Raw genomic sequence first — 24,782 nt, 5'->3', positions numbered from 1 at the left:
TCCTGCATTCAATCTTTCCCAGCATCAGGGTCTTTTCCAAGCAGTCGGCTCTTGTGCCAGGTGGCCAAAGTATTGGAGCTTCAGCTTCTGCATGAGTCCTTCCAATGAATAGTCAGGGTTGATTTCCTTTAGGACTGACTGGTTTGATCTCCCTGCAGTCCAAGGAAATCTCAAGAGTTTTCTCCAGCACCACAGTTCGAAAGCATCAATTCTTCGGCACCCAGTCTTCTTTGTGATCCAACTTTCACATCAGTACATGACTACTGGAAAAACCATAGCTTTGACTAGATGGACCTTTGTTGGCAAAGTGATGTCTCTGCTTTTTAATACACTGTCTAGGTTTGTCACAGCTTTCCTTCCAAAGAGCAAGCATCTTTAATTTCATGGCTGCAGTCACTGTCTGCAGTGATTCTAGCATGCTACTGCTCTGCTAAGTCACTTCAGTCGTGTCTGACTCTGTGCATCCCCACAGATGGCAGCCCACCAGGCTCCCCTGCCCCTGGAACCCTCCAGGCAAGAACACTGGAGCGGGTTGCCATTTCCTTCTCCAATGCATGAAAGTGAAAAGTGAAAGCTCAGTAGCTCAGTCTTGTCCGACTCTCAGCGACCCCATGGACTGCAGCCTACCAGGCTCCTCCGCCCATGGGATTTTCCAGGCAAGAGTACTGGAGTGGGTTGCCATTGCCTTCTCTGATTCTAGCATAGCAAAGCCCAAATTTTATCAGAGATATATCTTTTGCTGTCAGAGAAGGTGCTGCTTTGATCTGTAGCCTCAGGGAGTGTGCCTTGTTATTTACTATAGCTGGACCAAACTTGCTGACCATTGGTCTAGCGCTGAGCACAGTGATACTATTTTGGCCAATGAGAATGAGAGGTGGGGTTCCTATATGATACTAGAAAAGTTTCCTCACTTCATAAAGAGATGGAAAACATCTCTCTTCCCCTTTTAAAATTTTGCTTCTGGTTACTGCTCTCTGAGTGTTTAATGCTTGACGCTGCTGTAAGCATCTCATAATACAAGGGGACAAGCCTGAGGACAAACCCCAAATGATGAAAATGACAAAATGGAAAGATGAAAAGACCTATGTCCTTGATGACATCATTTAACGACTGAATTAAACAATCCTGAATCTACTCTACCCACCCTGATAGGAGAGATTTTAAAAATAACTTTATTTTAAATAGCCATTTTTCATCTTATTTTTTCTCTTATACCAAATGATATTTGTCATCCACCCCACATGTCTTCTGAAACTGTTCTCATTCGGGTCACAATAAGCATCCGATTGACAAAATAACTGACACTTTTTAATCCTTATCTTGCTTGACCTCTCCATTTCATCATTGACCTCTCTCTACATGAAATGCTACCCTTCCTTGGATTCAATTAAGCATGCCCTCTTGCTTTACTTCCTATTTTTCTGATCACTCACTCCTTGGGCTCTTTTAAAGATCATTTTGAAATATTTCAAACAAACTCAAAGTATGAAAAATAACAGACACTGTTTTTACTAGCTAGATTTAACAAATGTTAACATCTAGTCATCTTTATTTGTTTTGGAACTTTTTAGATCCAGTCTTTCTTTCACCTGTCCTTAAAGATGCCTTCTCCAGTGTTGTTCTACATTCTTTTGTTTGTTTGTCTTTTTAACCCATGCCTTCCTGGGTGATTTTATCCACACTAGTGGCTTTATATGGAATTCTTCATCTGAGAATAACTTCCCGAGTTCAAAACCAATGGATTTCACACATCTTGATATCAATATCCTCCAGGTACTTTAAAATCTGCCTAGTGGCCAGTGCTCACTGAAATTCAGCAACACAACAGGAGTTGCATCTCAGGAGAGTGACCCTGAAGGGACTGTGTTCTCCATTCAAAACTTTAGAGTCTTCACAGTGGCTCTTGTTCTAAGCCTACTTCCCCAGGCTCTCTCTAGCCTGGCTGTCTGCCTCAGACACTTGATATAGAGAAGTCACAGGCATCTTACATTGAAACCTGGATCAATTAGAGCTCTTTGTCTTGCTCAGAGTAAGCCTCTGCTCAGTGAGTGGCTTTATGGTAATAAAATAACCCTATCCTGGCTGTGAAAGCTGGAGTGTATGGAGATTTAATCTGTTAGAATCATCTTTTATCAGTCAATTTTTAACAGCGTGAGTTCTTAGGCTTCTTATGGAGACTGTAATAGCAGCACTGTGTTGTTTGATGCACTTTATAGATCTAATCTGTGTATTTAATCAGTGCTTATTGGAGTTTATTATACACTGTTATGTACTATTCTGGATAATAGGAATATGGCAGCTATATCCATGAAGTTGAGATTTTGGTGAGCAAGGCTAATTTATAAAATCATTACTCAAATAAGTAAAAATATACCTATGAGAAGGCTGTGAGTAATAGAGACTCTGGATATGTAAAACAGGTGACCTGATAGAATTTGGGGATGGTCATGGAAGAATTGAATGTGAGCCAAGGATTTGATCATGACTTACGGTTAACCAGGAAAAAGTGTGTGAGCTGAAAGAGGATGTGTCTTGTGATGAGAGCTTCTAATAGATCTGTATTTATTCATTTTGCATTGTCAAGGTAAATATCTAAGAAATTCAAGTAGTGTGAATACAAGGCTAAAATTCACTCTGAAAAAAAAAAGTGCTACGCTCAAGGAAGTTTCAAATTTGCTTACATGATAAGTTTCTCTCTTTTGTGGGATTCACAAGGCATTTTAACCTACTAAAAAAATGAACATTTATGGAGTAAAGAAACATATTTAGCTTTATTTAATCAAGTATGCCCACATGTCCCCAAATTATTTAACCATGAAACCCCTTGTTTTCCCTTGCATTAACACTTTCAACTGGAGTAAAGCTAGCATTCTCAAAAAGCAAGCAAGCAAGCAAACAAACAAAAAAAAAACTCCAAACCTCCGCTCTGGGCTACCTTTTTCTGAGATCAGCGATTGCCTAACTCTTCAGTGTGGGACATTACAGGCCAATAGTGTGGCTGAACAAGTTCAAGAGCAGGGAAAGCAGTTGGAGTTGCAGCTGTCTATCGTAACTGACACATGAAGCTGGCGGTCTGGTGAGAGCCTGAGAACCAATTTCATCGCAGCTCTTCTAGCTCTCTTGCTCCTGGGGCACACTGGCTAAATCTATTCTCTCCTGCTTCAGTCAGAAACACCTCATCTACACCAAGGATTAGCAAATTTTTTCTGAAAAGATCAGATAGTAAACAGGGTAGTCTTTGGGTCATGGAGCATTCTTTCAGCTACTCAACTCTGCTGTTGTAATTTGAAAGCAATCACGATCAAGTCAATGAACGGGCCTAGCTATGTTCCAATAAGAATGTATTCACAAAAAGTATTCACAAAATCAGACCTGCTACTAGCAGGACACAGTTTGCCAACTCCAAATTCAGACCTTTCCTGAAAGCAGTTCTGCATGAAATATCTTCACTTTCTAGTGTCATTTTGCATCTAAATCATATCTTCCTTATGAATTGCACATCATAACATGACAGATAGTCACTTTCTTCCTGAAGGATGGTGAATACTATGTGTTTTTGCAAATAGTTCCAAAATTTTCTTTTTTTGTGTGTATTTCTATGAGAGACCCAATGTTGTGAAGATAAGATTTCGTTGGATATGCAGGTTGTTCTAAATTTAGCTCAAATATATGGTTTCAAGAACAGGTTTCAGCATGCTGACTACAAGGCACAATCACATAATAAGCTGCATTGTCGCCAGTCTTCTAACTGTGCAATCTAGAACGACAGTTAACACCTGAATTAATAGAGATTACTCAAAGCCAAAAATCCCCACCAAACATACATAATATATACATGGACAAAATAGCCTCCCTATCTGTACATGCCAAAGCCTTTGACAGTGTGGATCACAATAAACTGGAAAATTCTGAAAGAGATGGGAATACCTATGCCAAAGCCTTTGACTGTGTGGATCACAATAAACTGTGGAAAATTCTGAAAGAGATGGGAATACCAGATCACCTGATCTGCCTCTTGAGAAATTTGTATGCAGGTCAGGAAGCAACAGTTAGAACTGGACATGGAACAACAGACTGGTTCCAAATAGGAAAAGGAGTTCGTCAAGGCTGTATATTGTCACCCTGTTTATTTAACTTATATGCAGAGTACATCATGAGAAACGCTGGACTGGAAGAAACACAAGCTGGAATCAAGATTGCAGGGAGAAATATCAATAACCTCAGATATGCAGAGGACACCACACTTATGGCAGAAAGTGAAGAGGAACTCAAAAGCCTCTTGATGAAAGTGAAAGTGGAGAGTGAAAAAGTTGGCTTAAAGCTCAATGTTCAGAAAACGAAGATCATGGCATCCGGTCCCACCACTTCATGGGAAATAGATGGGGAAACAGTGGAAACAGTGTCAGACTTTATTTTTCTGGGCTCCAAAATCACTACATATGGTGACTGCAGCCATGAAATTAAAAGACGCTTACTCCTTGGAAGGAAAGTTATGACCTACCTAGATAGCATATTCAAAAGCAGAGACATTACTTTGCCAACAAAGGTCTGTCTAGTCAAGGCTATGGTTTTTCCTGTGGTCATATATGGATGTGAGAGTTGGACTGTGAAGAAGGCTGAGGGCCAAAGAATTGATGCTTTTGAACTGTGGTGTTGGAGAAGACTCTTGAGAGTCCCTTGGACTGCAAGGAGATCCAACCAGTCCATTCTGAAGGAGATCAGCCCTGGGATTTCTTTGGAAGGAATGATGCTAAAGCTGAAACTCCAGTACTTTGGCTACCTCATGCGAAGAGTTGACTCATTGGAAAAGACTCTGATGCTGGGAGGGATTGAGGGCAGGAGGAGAAGGGGACGACAGAGGATGAGATGGCTGGATGGCATCACTGCCTCGATGGACGTGAGTCTCAGTGAACTCTGGCAGTTTGTGATGGACAGGGAGGCCTGGCGTGCTGCGATTCATGGGGTCGCAAAGAGTCGGACACGACTGAGCGACTGATCTGATCTGTACATTCCTAACCGCTCAAAACAGCTCTTATACAGCAATACCAAGCACTTTACTTGCAATATGCCTGGAGGTTAACAGAGGAAAGTGTGTGAAAGTTGCTCAGATGTGTCTGACTCTTTGCGACCTCATGGACTGTAGCCCACCAGGCTCCTCTGTCCATGAATTCTCCAGGCAAGAGTACTAGAGTGGGTTTCCATTCCCTTCTCCAGGGGATCATCCCCACCTAGGGATCAAACCCAGGTGCCCTGCATTGCATGCAGATTCTTTACCATCTGAGCCACCAGCAACGTCCCTTTACTTGCAATATGCATGGAGATAATAGAGAAAAGACTTGTAATTTCCTGCCTTTTTGCAGCCAGTCATGATCTGTTTCCAAGATTGTATGATTCTTACTGACCCCAACTGTACTCTAGGAACCATGGTAGAGCTTTAGCTAGATTCTCAACTGAGGGCAGTGAAGCTGCTGGGTAAGGTCAGTCATGGGATCAGTTCAGTTCAGTTGCTCAGTCGTGTCCAATTCTTTGTGACCTTATGGACTGCAGCATGCCAGGCTTCCCTGTCCCTCACCAACTCACCATCCCCATCACCAACTGATATCATGGGATATCAGCCCCTTAAACATACGTGAGCCTCTTTCTAACTCTGCCATATGTTTTGATGTTCTTTTAGTTGGCACCCACCAGCATTTGTACCACAGTATTTTAACTGTCATGTCAACCCCTTTTAGAGGAGTGCTCAGAGGGAGTGATTGCTTTCCCTGTTTCCTACCTTGGTTCTTCATTTGTGCCACCGCCAGATCCACATTCCATCTGAGCGTTCTTTATCAGAGCTCTGTCTCCAGAGCCAGTTTCTGTGTGTATTTGTCTTACAGATTGTTGGGAAAATAGAGTCCTAGTAATCTCATATAATTGGCATTTATTCTAAAAATGAGGCAAAAGCTCTCCTGCTCAACCATTTCAGTGCCTCCCTGTCTGATTCTTTCCCTTGGTGTCTTAATATCTGTTACACCTTCCAACTGTCTATGCAATGAGGACATGATCATTCAGGATATGTGCCTTGGGATGTAGAGCATTAATTTTCATTAGCATCTGGGTTAAACATGTGTCTATCCAGTGGAAGTGTTGTTCCTGAAAGTACATGATTTTGCTGATCGTAAAGACTAGCCTGAAACTGCTTTCCTAAGAACAAGGTGTCACTTGATATTGCAACAGGCTTGTTCCTGAGGACTTTGAGACTTGACCAATTAATATATAGACATATATTAAATGAATCCAGAGAAGAAGTGCTTAAAGAAATGGAAAAAAAGAATAAAATTTCAAGGAAAAAATGTATAAATGACTCCAGAGGCAATAGCCAGTAACAGCTGTTTGTGTGTGTGCTTAGTTGCTCAGTTGTGGTCTGTAGCCCATGGTCTGTAGCCCTCCAGGCTCCTCTGTCCATGGACTTTTTCAGGCATGAATACTGAAATGGGTTGCCATTCCCTTCTCCAGAGGATGTTCCCAACCCAGGGGTTGAACCCATGTCTCTTGAGTCTCCTGCACTGGCAGGCATATTGTTTACCACTGTGCCACCTGGGAAGTCAACTCCTGAGTTCAGTTTATTGATTTGGACTCTACAAAATTTGACTTTATTCAAGATGCCTTCTTCTCTTGATTTTCTTTTTCCTCTTTATCTTCTCATCCTAATCTTGTTTACTTTTTAATTGGAGGATAATTACTTTATAATGTTGTGTTGGTTTTGCCATACAACAATGCAAATCAGTTATTATATGTATATGTGTATATGTATATATATATCTCCCTTTCCTCTTGAGTGTCCCACCTCTCTAGGTCATTACAGAGCACATCAAGCTGCTCCTTTTTAGCAGCTTCCCACTGGTTAGCTATTTTACACATGATAGTGTATATATGTCAATACTACTTTACAATGTGTACCACTGTCTCCTTCCCCGACAGTCTCCTTCCCCACATTCCTTCTCTGCAAATGGGTTCATCAGTGCTATTTTTCTAGATTCTATATATAAGCATTAATATACAATATTTGTTTTTCTCTTTCTGACTTCCTCCGTTCTGTATAACAAGTTCTAGGTTCATCCATCTCACTACAGTTAACTCAAATTTCTTCCTTTTTATGGCTGAGTAATCCATTCATCTGTCGATGGCTATCTAGGTTGCTTCCATGTGCTGCCTTTTTCAAATAGTGCTGCAATGAACCCTGGGGTACATGTGTCTTTTAGAATTGTGTGTTGTTTTTTTTTTTTTTTTCCAGGCTATTTGCCCAGTAGTGGGATTGCTGGGTCATATGGTAGTTGGAGGATGGTGAGCTACAGTCCATGGGGTCGCAAAGAGTTGGACATGACTGAGTGACTGAGCACAGCACAGCACAGCATGGTAGTTTTGTCCCTTGATTGTACTTTTCAATTTATAAATACTATGCCTCCACCCCTAGGTTACCCTTGGACCTCTGCGGGTCTCACATTGTGCTTGGAAAGCAAATCCAGCCATTAGCTATATGATGATGATTTGCTGGGTCTATATCTCCAGTTAGAATATCTCTTGATTTCTAGTTCCATAAATTTAGCTTTTGGCTGACATTATTCTGTAGATGACTGGAACTTGAATCTGATATAAGAAACAAGCAAAAAAACCCCTGAATTTATTATCTTTTCCATAAGCCAGTAGTTTTCAATAGAGGATGATTTGACCCCATTGGGGATATTAGGCAATGTTTAGAAGCATTTCCATGACTGGGATGGGAATTAGAGAGTGTGCTGCTGCTGCTGCTACTGCTGCTAAGTCGCTTCAGTCGTGTCCGACTCTGTGCGACCCCATAGATGGCAGCCCACCAGGCTCCCCCATCCCTGGGATTCTCCAGGCAAGAACACTGGAGTGGGTTGCCATTTCCTTCTCCAATGCATGAAAGTGAAAACTGAAAGTGAAGTTGCTCAGTCGTGTCCGACTTAGCGACCCCATGGACTGCAGCCCACCAGGGTCCTCCGTCCATGGGATTTTCCAGGCAAGAGTGCTGGAGTGTGGTGCCATTGCCTTCTCTGAGAGAGTGCACTACTGGTATCTAATACATAGAGGTCACGGATGGTACTAAATATCCTACAATGCCCAAGATAGTCTCCCAGAACAAAGAATGAATAGTGTCAATAGTCCCAATCAGATTAAGAAACCCTGTTTTCTATTTCTTATTTCACACAAAATTTATTTCCCGTTGTGTATGGGAATAGCATGACTATTTGCCATGTCACATAGGCTAGAATTCTACAAGTCATAAAACAGTAAAGAAGGAGGCCTCAGACGCAAACATCCCGTGTCAGAATCCCATCATTGCGACTTACCAGTTGTGTGACTTTTGGCAAGTTACCTAACCTGTAGTGCTTGGCACCTAGTGGTGCTCAGTAAATATCATCTACTCTTGTTATTATTATACTGACTTTTTGGACCAACCCCTCCTTCCTTTCTTTCCTGGTAATATCTTAATTCAGATCATCATTTTTCTTAAATAATGGAATAATTTTTATAAATGATTAGGCTCACCCTGTATAAATTCATCCTCTGCATGCTTATTACAGGATGTTCTTTCTAAAGCATAGTACTGATCATGTCATTCCCCAATGTAAAATCCTTCAGAAATTTTCATTGTTTGTAGGAGAAAGTCTGAATTCCTTGACATAGCATAAATAACTAAAGGGAATAATTTATCTACAGATGTCATTATTTTTATGACTTACCTACACTCCTACTATAGCTTGTACTCCAATTTGCTGAACTGCTTATTACCTGGATTCACCAAGTTTAAATTTTATTCACAGAAAACCAGAATAAATGACCAGAATCAAATGAATGTCACTCACATAAAAATAATTTGTTGAGTTAAATATAATGACAACTGTTATGATAGTAAAGATAAAAACGATTTCAATCTTTCCTGCTCATTATGATTTAACTACTATTAGTTTTAAATTTAATTTTCTAATTTCTCTTCCCAGATTTATTTTGTAGAAGTATTCATTTGTTTCTTAGAAGTTTACAGCTGTAATATTAATAACATGGGAGACGTGAATTAATTTTTTAAGGTGGCAACACTCTAGGCAAATGGTTGTAACTCTGTAGGAGAGTTTCCTGAAGGCTGTGATCTCACAAATAATTAGTAACAAACCCTAACATGTCCATAGAGGAAGGGATTGGTTCAAATTCAGGACCATATTTTGCTACCTAACAAAGGACTTACTGAGGCTATCCACTGCTATAAATGTAGTTATTTTCTTAGTATATCACATCAATTAGTGGCTTTTGGTCACTTTTACATCTTTCCCACTGAGACTAAAATGAATCATCTCATTTTTTCCTCTAATGAATCACTTCTGGACAGATACACTGCTAATATTGCTAATATTTGATCTAGGCCCCAGGCCAAGATCCAATAGATTCCCCGTGAACCTGAAAAGTAACCAGGGACTTGATGTTGATGCTGTTTCGTTGCATGAGAGCAAATGATCACTTTAACATTTCTGAGATTAATGACTATTTTCTTGGTGTTAAAAGGCCATCAGTGAGAGTTTGCATTTTAGTTCTGTACTGCATAATATATTTGGCAATAAAGCTGTAGATTTAAATAAAATTTATTTTGAAAATACATTACACTCTAAAATTTAATCTATTTTAAAATTGTTATAAACTCTTTGAAATGTCTCTATGATGATGCTATATAAATTGTCAAAACTAAAAAAAAAAGTGATATGAAAAGTGACAATCCATTCTTAAACTCACTCCATGTACTAGTATCATGAACACTATATAAAATCAGGGAGTCTTGGTAATTTCCCATTATGCCTTAGAATCCAAATGATTTGGGAGAAGATTGCATATGTGTGCTTGGTCACTCAGTCATATCTGACTCTTTGTGACCCCATGGACTGTAGCCCACCAGGCTCCTCTGTCCATGGGGATTCTCCAGGCAAGAATACCGGAGTGGGTTGCCATGCCCTCCTCCAGGGGATCTTCTCAACCCAGGGATGGAACCCAGGTCTCGTGCATTGCAGGCAGATTCTTTGCCATCTGAGCCGCCAGGGAAGCCCAAGAGAAGATGAATTTAACTTGAAATTCATCCCCATTATATACTGTATTTTAACCCCATAAACATGATTCACTTTTGTTTAGGTTAGTACTTATTAATAATATTAACAGAACAACCAAAATGATAGAGTACCTTGTGTGCTATTTTTACTGTCCTTTATGTAGCCTGCAGTGTAAGTGAAGTTGACATTATCATTAAATGAGATCTCATATGTAATTAAATGTATGCCAATAACAGTAGTCTTATTAATATCTTTGGCATCATTTAGTTTTTCTCCTCTTTTTCATTAATTAGAAATAACCTCTTTTAGTATCTGTGAACACTTGAAGAACTGTCAAACTTTTCTCTAGCCAACCGTCAAAGGTCAAAACTAGCAGTGACACCTAAAATTCAAATGTAATTAGTTTGAGATTTACAGGGATTGTATGCCAATCTTCCAATAGCTTAGAAGTGATGTGGTTTCTAACCTTTCATGGCCCAAGAGATGTTCAGATAGATGTGAAGATAAGTAAAAAAAAAAAAAAAAAAATACAACCATCACATTGACTGCTGGTCTAACTTGTAGATTTTTTTCCCGACTTGTTTTTTAGAGTTTGTGTTTTTGCACTTTCTCTTGATTTTAAGAAAAATATCTCTCTCATAGCCTCCTAGCACTGAGTTGGTATTCTTATTTAAAGCTTAGCTCACGTGGTGTATACTTGGATCATTAAACCAAAGGACTTGTACAGTCATGATTTTTAATGAAGCATGTTTGAATAATTATGCTAATTTACAAAGCACTAGAATCAAATCAAGTGATCAAAGTTTTCATGATTGCTATCATGTGTTTCTAACCCCCCTCTGCCTCCCTCACAATTTGCTGCATGTGGAAGCCTTTTTCAGGAATGTATTTGGAAATGGGTGTTAATCAATGTTAAGCATTAGGAAAAAAATTTTACATGGAGTGTAAGACACTTTATGTTGTGCTTCCATAGTGGACTATATGTGACTGTGAAGGTAATATTGCTCTGCCACTCTCTTGCCTAAATACCGCCTACAATCAATACTGCATTCTGCCTTGACAGAAAACTGAATTTTTATCTGTTAAATGTGTGAGCTTGGGGCAGTGATGTGTCTGAAGTGGTTTAAATCTGAAATGTGATGTGCTGCAAAGAGAGTTGATTGACATCTTTGTTTATTGAAAAGTATTACATGAACAACAAAACACAGGCAGAGGCAGAACACTCCATTGCAAAACGCAGCTGTGTTATTTTTCAATCCTATGTGCTCTTCCCCTTTGAAGCTTGTCTGATGTAATAAAGCCAAAGGATATAAAACAAACAAGAATTTTCTTTGATTCGACACTCAAAAATTTAGACAAGGGTGGTTTTTTTTTTTTTGGTTTGGTACAAAACCTTTCCCATAGAATTCTCCCTGCTCTGACATTCTATGAGGATATTTACTTCTGAAAACTTGCATTTAAAGTTATGTTCTTATGGTTATGAATTTGAGTATAAATTCAGAATTATTTAATAAGAAAACAAATTGGAGAGGGTTGAACATTTTTATGTATCTTCTATAAATGAGAAAAAGGACATTAATGACACTAATCTTAAAGCACTGAACATGCAGAATAAGAAATTAAGTTCCTTTTAAATTTTATGTTAGAATAATTATCCCCCTCAATGCAATTTGCCCATGTTTTATTAAAGCTTTATTATGTCAAGGTAAATAGAGGTTAATGCCGCTGTTACTTCTTCCAATGAAGTATTATCTTTAATCTTGCTTTAATAAAATAGTGGTAAATTGCACAGTAGGGGTAATCACCATGGGCTAATTTAGAGAGTTGTAAAATCCTTTACCAAGTATATGCTGTAGTTAAAAATAGAAATAGTCTTAAGAAAACACACATTGCAATGCAACTTGAAGGAAGTTAAGGAAATTGCTATTTGTAATTTTGACTGCTTATTTAAATTGATGTATGTTGAGTACCTACATATACATACTACAATTGAGTATGTATAAGGCTCTGTGCTGGCTATACCAAGTGTATGGGAGTATATAAATGTGGACTCTCCCTGAGAATCTTGCAATTGAGCTCTTGGGCAAATACCTAAAAAAGAATAACTATGCTAACTGTGAAGCCTGCCATAAAAAAGTATGGACATCCTTGCCTTGGATACTTAGAGAAGGAAAAGATCATTTCATGTAGAGGATTAAGAATAGGTCATCTGAATTGAGTCTAAAAGGAAAGGGTAAGGTGGGGCTGGTGTCACTGGAGTGGGAAGGATACTTTAGGTAGAGACATGGATAAGAGCATAGAACTGGAGTCAAAGTGTACCAGATGTCAAATCAAGAACGTCTTGCCTGGTTCAATTAGAGCTGGGACGTGAGACTGAAAGCCAATCAGAGACTACTGCCACAAGTCAGGTGATAAGCAGAGAAAACTTTTAATTGTTTGGAAGACATGCTAAACTAGATGTATTTAGCATGAGAAAAGTAAAACTCTTTCTTTCTATACATATATATATATACACACATATATATGTGTGTTTATGTGTGAGTATATGTAAATGTATATTATATATTTATATATATGGAGGTGTATAGATCAATCTATCTATATATATGCATATATTCAAAAATAGAAAAAATGAAGTTTTTTAACATAGAAATCCTAATTTTTTTCTTCTCCCAATAGATCATCAGGTGTTTTTTGAAGACCATTTTTATAGTAGTATTTGTAAGAACATAAAAGAATTAGAGTATAAAAGATCAGGAAATGAGAATTATAAACTTAAAATGTGAGTTTTGTTTGACAGAGAAGAATTAAAGGAAACTCCAAGGATTTGAGCCTGGAATATGGGAAGAATAAAGCATTATTAATATAAAGAGACAAGAAAGAAGAAAATTGGGAGTAAAAATGTTAAATTTTGTTTAGAATGTATTAAGTTGGTGTTTTTGGACTTCCCAGGAGGCACTAGTGGTAAAGAACCTGCCTGACAATGCAGGAGACATAAGACATAGGTTTGATCCCTGGGTCGAGAAGATCTCCTGGAGGAGGGCATGGCAACCCCTACTCCAGTGTTCTTGCCTGAAAAATCTCATGGACAGAGGACCCTGATGGGCTACCGTCCATAGGGTTGCAAAGAGTAGGACATGACAGAAGTGACTTTGAATGCAGGTGCTATGATGATATGAAAGGTGACAAGCAACTGGATATTAACAGAGTTCAGGGAATGCTTGCTGATTTGGTTGTTTAGGTACATCAGATAATAAAACAAAATAGTATTTTTTTTTTTAAGACAAGCACATGTCTCCTTAAAGACACATGCTAATTAAAGTGAAATACAATAGCTCTTCTAAGTGGTTTTCAGCTTCCAAGTAAAATCAATCAGATAAGATTATTTGGAATCGTTTATTGCATGTAGTGAAAAGCTAAGGACTTCAAATGGGTCATTGTCATCAAGATGACCAACACACTAACTTGCTTCCAAACTACCACTTCGTTCGAAGCCTGGTCCCATGGTGCTGAACCTCATTCTTGTTCTTGAGATTGTGTCAGAGTGAGCCATCAGCTAAGAGTATATAGTTTTGCCATCTTGTGTTTTTATGAGCAATTTAAATGACCCAAGATGTAGTAAGGCAACAGACAGTTAACCATCTTTGACAAATCACATTGTTTGAGGGTGGAATAGATGGTACTTGTACATAAGCAATACAGACAAAATACAAAATGTGCACAGGCTCTTCTGTCCTCTGGTACCTTATTGTTCCTTCCCTACTCTCATGTGCCTTCTCTTGGAGTCTTCACAGCCATTCTTGCCTGTTCCAATTTTGTATTTATTTTTCTTAATGACAACCTCCTAGGTCTTGGTAATATCTGGACTATTCATCTAGTTTCCTTTAAGTTACCATTTTCTCATTCCAAAATTATCATTACCTTAAACTCTTAGACTTTCTCTTAAGCATAACATGATCAGAAATTTCACAAAATATAATGTGTTCACTTTTGCCTTTAGACAAGCCTGAAGAACTATTTTCACTGTCACAAAAGTTGTTTCAACCCTACTGCTTTAGGGAAGCGCTGTTCCTTATCTCTGAGTTGCTGTGCCATGGAATAGCAAGTCTGATTATAAGACCTCACGCAATGAAGGTCTAAAATGATACTTGCCTCTACTCTGCCTTTCTGAAGTCTGAGAGAGAGAGAGACCTTAGCTCTTTCAGCATGGAACTCTAGTCACTCTCAGAAAGGAAAAAGATGTAAGCAGTTCTTACTGGGACTTAGAAAATTCCTCTAGAATTATTCAGAGATGAGCACAAAGGGTAGAGAAAATCAAATGTAAATGATGTTCCTCTTTAATTTTCCTGTGGGCTATATTCTAAAGCAAAGAACAGTACATTGGATGACTTTTGTGGATGACGAGCTGTTTCCTTCTGTCTTTCACAAGCCTCTGTGACAGTAAGGGGTATATAAAGCTCTGAGTGAAGATCTGAAGCTGTTATTAAAATGGAAATATTCAAAGCAGGCAGGAGTCTGTGAGAGTCTGTTCTGGAGACACATTAATGCATTTGAAAGGATATTAAAGCTTAACATAGAGAAGAACTAGTTCTAATGGCAAAACGTAAAGCTGCTTAACAGAATTACACCTAGAATTCTGTGTATTAGGGTTAAAACACCTTTACTCTTATATTGCTCAGAGTAAAGCTATACATTGGTTGGAATGCTTTACAGTTGTCTTATTTGAAGTTTTAACATTCTTAAGTGAAAAATTTTGCTCTGGTTTATGCTTTTATAGAGTCAACTGACAGTACTTCTCACCGTGGTGTGGGACTTAAATGTGAGCCATGTTGTGCCATGTTTGAATCAATATGGAACAGTTTTTCTAAAAAAAAATCTGACTTTCTTTTATGCAGACTATTGAGGTGGGTCCATCATGCCAAATGCTAGAGTACGTTCCATTCCTTGGAAGTAAGAGAGAAGAGGTAAGGTGAAAGTTATGTTAGTACCTCTAAGAAAGAGTTCATGTTTATGTTTACATGGAAGAGCCTGACCCCATTCATGTGTAAAAAAATGAGATCCATTTAATAAACTGTTCTCAAGCAGCTCAAAGCCAACAACACAAGTAAAAGGAGTCAAGCCAATGGTAGGTGGATATAAAGCCTTTTTGTAGCCTAGATGAGTCACTCTTACGGTGTAGTCATGACTGTTTTCTAAATATTGTTGGGTAGTAGAGGGTAATTTTGATTCTTTTATCCTTTGAGATGTCACCCAAAAACATATTCCAGAGCATTTCATAAACACAAAATGTACGAGAACACCAAAACTATCTATCTATACTTCAATATTCTAGATAGTAAAATATAATAGAAAATAAGCCTCTGCCCTTAAGAAGTTTATAATTCATCTGTGGAGATGAATTCATCTCCACAGATGAATTATAAGCTCAAGTATAAAAACTGTTTAAAACATTATATATGAAGGGGAAGATATCATAGAAATGGAAATCAAAAATTCAAAATAGACAAAAAGAGGAGTTGGAGTTAGAGAATTTACTAAAAAAGAGTTTTGTGGGTTCACAATTATCATTTAGGAAAAAAATCAAGAAGAACTTTGTAGGTAGGAGAATAACATCTGTTGCACAATGGCATAAATACAGAATCTGACCAAGGTTGGATAGTTAACAATATTTGTCAGTGTTACAATATTAGTAACTTAAAATTAGAACAATTTTATTACTTTCTAATTGCATAGATTCTAGCATGATTTTGGAACGTTACAGTTAAATTCACAAATTGAGGATGACTACCATTTTGGATTACTTCAGATTTGGCTGTCAGACTATGTTCATCCAACGATGAAACTCTGGTTTCATTTCTAAAGGAAATGTAATTTTTGTTATTTAAGAGTTTTATACATGCTAGGTGATTAGGCAAAGAGTAGAAAGATTTTATCTGAGAAATAAATAAGATGCAAACTCAAGTCCCATATACCCTATTGCTTGAGCACACTGTCATGATTTCATAAAATTACTGCATAAAATTATAGTGTACTTTGGGAAAGTGATTATAAGACAGACACAGATGCACAGGTTATGCTTACCAAAAGAAAATTGGGGGGAAACCAGGGTCTGAAATCAATTCACATTTTTCAACATATTCCAAATAATGGCCCCAAATAAAGACTAAACTGTTTATAACATTGAAGTATGATTTATAAGAAAAATATATTTTCTTCATTCACACAACCAAAATATATTTCTCATATATATTTGGTCTTATCCATGGTTCTTGGCTCACAGTTCTCCAAACTCTAGGAATTTTCTAAGTATTGAGAATAATAAAGGTGCCTTTTTTTTATGTTGAGATGACTCTATCCCAGGGATATTGTAAGGACTAAGTGGGGTAATGTGTATAATGTATATAAAGTGCCAGATGTAGAGTACCAGTTGTGATTATTTTAAAGAGCATATTTTTACATGCCATGATATATCTACTTTGTTACAAAGAAAAATATCCGTTAAAGTATGACAGAATGGGAGATGAAAGAAATACAGAAATAGTGGGAAAAATAAAAAAGAAAATAAATGTGTATGAACTAAACTCTCCAGTGAAAAAACATTTTCAGAATAAAAAAATATTCTAGCTATATGCTGCTTATGAAAGAAATTTAAATTTATAGATGGAGAAATGTGAAATTTAAAGGAAAGTATATATATCAGATAAAGTCTAATGAAATGAAATCTGATATAATTATTATATTTGTATGCTAGGTCGTGTCAGTCGTGTCTGACTCTCTGCAACCCCATGGACTAAAGCCTACCAAGCTCCTCTGTCCACGGGATTCTTCAGGCAAGAATACTGGAGTGGGTTGCCATTCCTTTCTCCAGGGGATCTTCCCGACCCAGGGATCGAACCCATGTTTCCCATATATCCTGCATTGGCAGGTGGGTTCTTTACCACTAGTGCTATCTGAGAAGCTCTGATGATTATATTAAGGTCAAACAAAACAGACAGAAAGGCAAAATGGCATTACAACAGATGAAGAATACTATTCATTATGATAATAGTTAAAAACCTCAGGAAAACAGTAATTCTACTTGTAATGTGCTGCTGCTAAGTAGCTTCAGTCGTGGCCGACTCTGTGCGACTCCAGAGATGGCAACCTACCAGGCTCTCCCGTCCCTGGGATTCTCCAGGCAAGAACACTGGAGTGGGTTGCCATTTCCTTTTCCAACACATGAAATTGAAAAGTGAAAGTGAAGTCGCTCAGTCGTGTCCGACTCCTAGCGACCCCATGGATTGCAGCCTACCAGGCTCCTCGTCCATGGGATTTGCCAGGCAAGAGTACTGGAGTGGGGTGCCATTGCCTTCTCCAATTGTAATGTACTTAATCATATAACTTGAAAATATTTAAAAGTAAAAATTGGCAAAATTGCAAAGTTAAATTGACACTTTACTAATACTTTACTAGGAGTGACTACTTTAGTTCCTAGTAAACGACAAATCAGGTGGATTAAATAGTAGGATATTGAAATTTGAAAAGCCCAAGAACAAACTCATCTAATTGACAATGAAGTACTTTATCCAAGTATGAGCTATTTTTAAGCATATCTGGGACATATATGTTGGCTGTGTACTAGCCATAAAAACTAACTTGACAAATTTCAAAGACTGGTGTCATAAAGCCCACACTTTTGATTACTGTGCTATTAAGTTAGACATTAACAACAAACAAAAGCTACAACTAATAATGGACATTAGATAATGTTGATGGCAACCCACTCCAGTATTCTTGCCTGAAAAATCCCATGGGCAGAGGAGCCTGGCTACAGTCCATGGGGTCGCAGAGAGTCGGACATGACTGAGCGACTAAGCACGCACATGCAAGAGGTGAATTATTTAAAAAACCAGTTCAGTTCAGTCCCTCAGTCATGTCCAACTTTTGTGACCCCATGGACTGCAGGACCCCAGGCTTCCCTGTCCATCACCAACTCCTGGAGCTTGTTCAAACTCATGCCCATCGAGTCAGTGATGCCATCCAGCCATCTCATCCTCTGTCGTCCCCTTCTCCTCCTGCCTTCAGTCTTTCCCAGCATCAGGGTCTTTTCTAATGAGTCAGCTCTTCACATCAGGTGGCCAAAGTATTGGAGTTTCAGCTTCAGCATCAGTCCTTTCAATGAATATTCAGGACTGATTTCCTTTAGGATGTACTGGTTGGATCTCCTTGCAGTCCAAGGGACTCTCAAGAATCTTCTCCAACACCACAGTTCAAAAGCATCAATTCTTTGGCGCTCAGCTTTCTTTGTAGTCCAACCTCTCACATGCATACATGACTACTGAAAAAAACATGGCTTTTACTAGATGGACCTTTGTTGGCAAAGTAATGTCTCTGTTTTTTAATATGCTCCCTAGGTTTGTCATAGCTTTTCTTCCAAGGAGCAAATGTCTTTTATTTTCATGGCTGCAGTCCCCATGTGTAGTGATTTTTGAACCCCCAAAATAAAGTCTGTCACTGTTTCCATTGTTTCCCCATCTATTTTCCATGAAATGATGGGACCAGATGCCATGATCTTAGTTTTCTGAATGTTGAGTTTTAAGTCAGCTTTTTCACTCACCTCTTTCACTTTCATCAAGAGGCTCTTTAGTTCCTCTTTGCTTTCTGCCATAAGGTCAGTGTCATCTGCATATCTGAGGTTATTGATATCTCTCCCAGCAGTCTTGATTCCAGCTTGTGCTTCATCCAGTCTAGCATTTCGCATGATGTACTCTGCGTATAAAATAAGTAGTGAAGTGAAAGTTGCTCAGTCATCTCTGACTCGGTGACCCCCATGGACTATAAAGTCCGTGAAATTCTCCAGGCCAGAATACTTGAGTGGGTAGCCTTTCCCTTCTCCAGAGCATCTTCCCAATGCAGGGATTGAACCCACGTCTCCCGCATTCCAGGCAGATTTTTTACCAGCTGAGCCACAAGGGAAGCCCAAAAATACTGGAGTGGGTAGCCTATCCCTTCTCCATGGGATCTTCCTGACCCAGGAATCGAACTGGTGTTTCCTGCATTGAAGGTGGAACAACAATTTAAAGACAATTTAAAAAATTTAATAGCATTTAAAGAAATACTGCATGTCAAAATTTTGAAGACGTGGCTAAAATAGAACTTAGAAAATTATAGCCCTAAATGTTTACATTAGAATGGAAAAAAGTCTAACCTTCCAAGTTAAGAGGTATGACTGTTCTATACATCAGTGTCTGTGGGAGAGGGAGAGGGTGGGAAGATTTGGGAGAATGACATTGAAACATGTAAAATATCATGTAAGAAACAAGTTGCCAGTCCAGGTTCGATGCACGATACTGGATGCTTGGGGCTAGTGCACTGGGACGACCCAGAGGGATGGTATGGGGAGGGAGGAGGGAGGAGGGTTCAGGATGGGGAACGCATGTATACCTGTGGCGGATTCATTTTGATATTTGGCAAAACTAATACAATTATGTAAAGTTTAAAAAAAAAAAAAAAAAGCTTATACTACCAAGTTAAGAGGTATGAAAAAAAAGAACAACAGAAAAAGACAAGATAAAAGAATTAAAACAAAAGCAGAAATTGGTGTTATAGAAAGTAAATACATGAGAGGATCAATAAAACACTTAAGAAGAATATTAAAATAGAACTCTAGGAAAAATTAATGAAAAAGAATAGAGAAGATTTTTATAAATAACATTAAGAATCACAATGGGGTAAAACTACAGCTTTAAAGAGATAATATACAGAGTAAAATGCAAATGAATAACTTTATGTAATACACACATGTAAATAATAGATGAATGATTAAAAATACATTTATCAAAACTAATTACTGAGAAATGACTATTAGGAGAGAAAATAGCAGACTGATTATTCATGAAAATAGAATGCAATAATTGTTAAGCAAACCAAATTTAGTAATGTATAAAAACTATATAGTTATATTGGATTTGTCTTAGAAATATAATGTTGATCTTCACTTCAGTTCACTTCAGTCACTCAGTCGTGTCCAGCTCTTTGCGACCCCATGGACTGCAGCAGGCCAGGATTCACTGTCCATCACGAACTCTCAAAGCCTACTCAAACTCATGTCCATTGTGTAGGTGATGCCATCCAACCATCTCAGCCTCTGTCGTCCCCTTCTCCCACCTTCAATCTTTCCCAGCATCAGGGTCTTTTCCAATGAGTTGGTTCTTTGCACAGGGTGGCCAACATATTGGAGTTTCAGCTTCAGCATCTGTCCTTCCAATGAATACTGAGGACTGATTTCCTTTAGGATGGACTGGTTGGATGTCCTTACAGTCTAAGGGACTCTCAAGAGTCTTCTCCAACACCACAGTTCAAAAACATCAATTCTTCGGCGCTCAGCTTTCTTTATAGTCCAACTCTCACATCCATACAGGGCTACTGGAAAAACCATGGCTTTGACTAGACAGACCTTAGTTGGTAAAGTAATGCTTAACATTAGAAAATGAATTATCATTAAAGTCTTAACAGCTTAAGTGAGATAAAGCATAGGGTCATATCTTCAGATAAAAGCAAGCATTTGATAAATTGCAACTAAATAGGAACTCCTAGTTTTACTATAACCAGGAAGAAAAAGGACTTCCTAAAATCCACATAGGATATCTACAAAACCCAAAGCAAATATGATTAATGAGAAAGCATTGAAAGCACTGGTTTAGAGATCAAGGAAACAAGAATCTTTGCTATACAAAATTAATTATTCTTCATGAGAGTGTGGGTTTCCCTAAGTTGTATCAAAATGGAGGGGAAAAAGAAACATTGTGGGAACTAGAGACAGACTGTTGGCTCTTGCCTCTGATGGAGTTGTGAGGAAGTGGACTCACAACAAGTAACTTTCTATGAAAAGATGATGGTGCCAATGTGAAAAAATTACTGTCTTTTCGTAGATGGTAACTTCTAGAAGTAATGACAAGCTTCAATTTGATTCAATGTACAAGGTTAGCAGGTCAGAATAAATACCTCTCATCAGTATGAGCTATCAATACTTTTGCTGCATAACTGCAAAACCTCCTTAATGATCTGTCTCTAGTCTGTCCACCTTCAAAAGTCTTCTTGTAATACATTAAGAGTAATATAGTAAGGCTTCCCTGGTAGCTCAGCTGGTAAAGAATCCAGCTGCAATGCAAGTGACCCGATTTGATTCCTAGGTAGGGAAGACCTGCTGGAGAAAGGATAGACTACCACTCCAGTATTCTTGGGCTTCACTTGGCTCAGCTGGTATAAAGAATCTGCCTGCAATGTGGGAGACCTGGGTTCAGTCCCCGGGTTGGGGAGATCCCATGGAGAAGGGAATAACTACCCACTCCAGTATTCTGGCCTAGAGAATTCCATGGACTCTATAGTCCATGGGGTCACAAAGAGTTTGACACGAGTGAGTGAGTTTTATGCAGTCACTCAATACAGCTAAAGCATAAATATATGTTCTTGGTATTTTTTACTGACTTTTTCTCAGTCAGTTGACAGCATTTGAAATCCTCCATTCTATACCCTTGAACTTCTCCAGCCTCAACATTGCCTTCTCTGTGCGTCCATCTGGAGGTGGTTATACCCCCTCATTCTACACTCGTCATTCCATTGCTCATGCTGCTGTCTCTTCCTCTCCTCTGTCACTTTCTCTCTCCAACTTTTTGCCTAACTGCTACATGCTGTCAACACTCAAATTGGAACAAATATACTCTTAGGTTGTTTTGGAATCAACTCAGCTAAGTTAAATTCCTTCCTTTTAAAACCCTGGCACCCAATGGATTCTAGGTGTTATATAAGCTGAGTAGTTTTCCTACAATGTGGTAACATTGCTTCCATTTTGGTTCAAAGAGGAACTCTTCATTTAGATAAATACCTAATTTTATTCTTTACTTCAAACGGTTCTAAACAAAATGACGTTAGAACATAAGAAAGTGTTTCTCTCCTTGTATTCTCCCAAATCTCTTGATTTGGCTGTACTATGTCTCAGATATGCAGATGACACCACCCTTATGGCAGAAAGTGAAGAAGAACTCAAAAGCCTCTTGATGAAAGTGAAAGTGGAGAGTGAAAAAGTTGGCTTAAAGCTCAACATTCAGAAAACGAAGATCATGGCATCCGGTCCCATCACTTCATGGGAAATAGATGGGGAAACAGTGGAAACAGTGTCAGACTTTATTTTTCTGGGCTCCAAAATCACAGCAGATGGTGACTGCAGCCATGAAATTAAAAGATGCTTACTTTTTGGAAGGAAAGTTATGACCAACCTAGATAGCATATTCAAAAGCAGAGACATTACTTTTCCAACAAAGTTTCATCTAGTCAAGGCTATGGTTTTTCCTGTGGTCATGTATGGATGTGAGAGTTGGACTGTGAAGAAGGCTGAGCACCGAAGAATTGATGCTTTTGAACTGTGGTGTTGGAGATGACTCTTGAGAGTCCCTTAGACTGCAAGGAGATCCAACCGGTCCATTCTGAAGGAGATCTGGGATTTCTTTGGAAGGAATGATGCTAAATTCCTTCCAAAGAAATTGAAACTGAAGCTGAAACTCCAGTACTTTGGCCACTTCATGCGAAGAGTTGACTCACTGGAAAAGATTCTGATGCTGGGAGGGATTGGGGGCAGGAGGAGAAGGGGACGACAGAGGGTGAGATGGCTGGATGGCATCACTGACTGGATGGACGTGGGTCTGGGTGAACTCCGGGAGTTGGTGATGGACAGGGAGGCCTGGCGTGCTGTGATTCATGGGGTCGCAAAGAGTCAGACACGACTGAGCGACTGAACTGAACTGAACTGAACTGTCTCTTTTTCTTCATTATGAAGATGGTACTTAAATTATGCAATAACAATGACTAATGTAGATGCCCTGAGAACCCCATGAACAGTATGAAAGGGCAAAAAGATAGGATACTGAAAGGTGAACTCCCCGGGTCGGTAGGTGCCAAGTATGCTACTGGAGGTCAGTGGAGAAATAACTCCAGAAAGAATGAAGAGGTGGAGCCAAAGCAAAAATGACACCCAGTTGCGGATGTGACCTGTGGAAGTAAAGTCCCATGCTGCAGTATTGCATAGGAATGGAATGTTAGGTCTATGAATCAAGGTAAATTGGAAGTGGTCAAAGGGAAAGCGTGAACATGGACATTTTAGGAATCAGCGAACTAAAATGGACGGGAATGGGCGGATTTAACTCAGATGACCATTGTGTCTACTACTGCGGGCAGGAATCCCTCAGAAGAACTGGAGTAGCCATCATAGTCAACAAAAGAGTCCAAAATGCAGTGCTTGGATGCAATCTCAAAATCAACAGAAGGATCTCTGTTCGTTTCCAAGGCAAACTATTCAATATTATGGTAATGCAAGTCTATTCCCTGACCAGTAATGCTGAAAAAGCTGAAGTTGAATGGTTCTATGAAGAACTATAAGACCTTCTAGCACTAATACCCCAAAAAGATGTCCTTTTTGTAATAGGGGACTGGAATGCAAAAAATAGGAAGTCAAGAGATAGCTAAAGTAAGAAGCAAATTTAGCCTTTGAGTATATAACAAAACAGGTCAAATGCTAATGGAGTTTTGCCAAGAAAATGCACTGGTCATAGCAAACACCCTCTTCCAACAACATAAGAAGACTATACACATGGACTTCACCAGATGGTCAATACTGAAACCAGATTGATTACATTCTTTGCAGCCAAAGATGGAGAAGCCCTATACAGTCAGCAAAAACAAGACTAGGAGCTGACTGTGGCTAAGATCATGAACTCCTTATTGCCAAATTCAGACTGAAATTGAAGAAAGTAGGGAAAACTACTAGACCATTCAGGTATGACCTAAATCAAATTCCATACGATTATACAGTGGAAGTGACAAATAGATTCAAGGGATGAGATCTGATAGACAGAGTGCCTGAAGAACTATTGACAGAGGTTCTTGACATTGTACTGGAGGCAGTGATCAAGACCATTCTCAAGAAAAAGAAATGCAAAAGCCTGAGGAGGCTTTACAAATAGCTGAGAAAAGAAGAGATGCAAAAGGCAAAGTAGAAAAGGAAAGAAATACCCATTTGAATGCAGAGTTCCAAAGAATAGCAAGGAGAGATAAGAAAGCCTTCCTCAGTGATTAGTGCAAAGAAATAGAGGAAAACAATAGAATGGGAAATACTAGAGATCTCTTCAAGAAAATGAGAGATATCAAGGGAAATTGTCATGCAAAGATGAGCACAATAAAGGACAGAAATGGTATGGACCTAACAGAAGCAGAAGATATTAAGAAGTGGCAGAATACACAGAAGAACCATACGAAAAAGATCTTCATGACCCAGATAATCACAATGGTGTGATCATTCACCAAGAGCCAGACATCCTGGAGTGTGACATTAAGTGTGCCTTAGGGAGCATTGCTACAAACACAGCTAGTGTAGGTGATGGAATTCCAGTTGAGCTATTTCAAGTCCTGAAAGATGATGCTGTGAAAGTGCTGCACTCAATATGCCAGCAAATTTGGAAAACTCAGCAGTGGCCACAGGACTGGAAAAGGTCAGTTTTCATTCCAATCCCAAAGAAAGGCAATGTCAAAGAAAGTTCAAACTATTGCACAATTGCACTCATCTCACACGTTAGCAAAGTAATGCTCAAAATTCTCCAAGCCAAGCTTCAGCAATATGTGAACTGTGAACTTTCAGATGTTCAAACTGAGTTTAGAAAAGGC

At 38.7% G+C, this 24,782-nt stretch overlaps 1 long non-coding RNA gene across 1 annotated transcript in view; it reads left to right on the top strand.

Annotated features, from left to right (window-relative positions):
* LOC139184827 (uncharacterized) overlaps window positions 1-24,782 on the top strand; it is a 108,275-nt gene that overhangs the window by 62,257 nt on the left and 21,236 nt on the right. The window contains exon 2 of the long non-coding RNA XR_011568341.1: window positions 14,987-15,055. This is a non-coding gene — a long non-coding RNA (uncharacterized lncRNA). The remainder of the gene's footprint in view (window positions 1-14,986; window positions 15,056-24,782) is intronic.

This window comes from Bos indicus, chromosome 9 (genome assembly GCF_029378745.1).
Source record: "Bos indicus isolate NIAB-ARS_2022 breed Sahiwal x Tharparkar chromosome 9, NIAB-ARS_B.indTharparkar_mat_pri_1.0, whole genome shotgun sequence".
Classification (NCBI taxonomy): Eukaryota; Metazoa; Chordata; class Mammalia; order Artiodactyla; family Bovidae; genus Bos; species Bos indicus.
The sequence above is the reverse complement of the archived record's forward strand: the minus strand, read 5'-3'. Positions and strand labels throughout refer to the sequence as shown.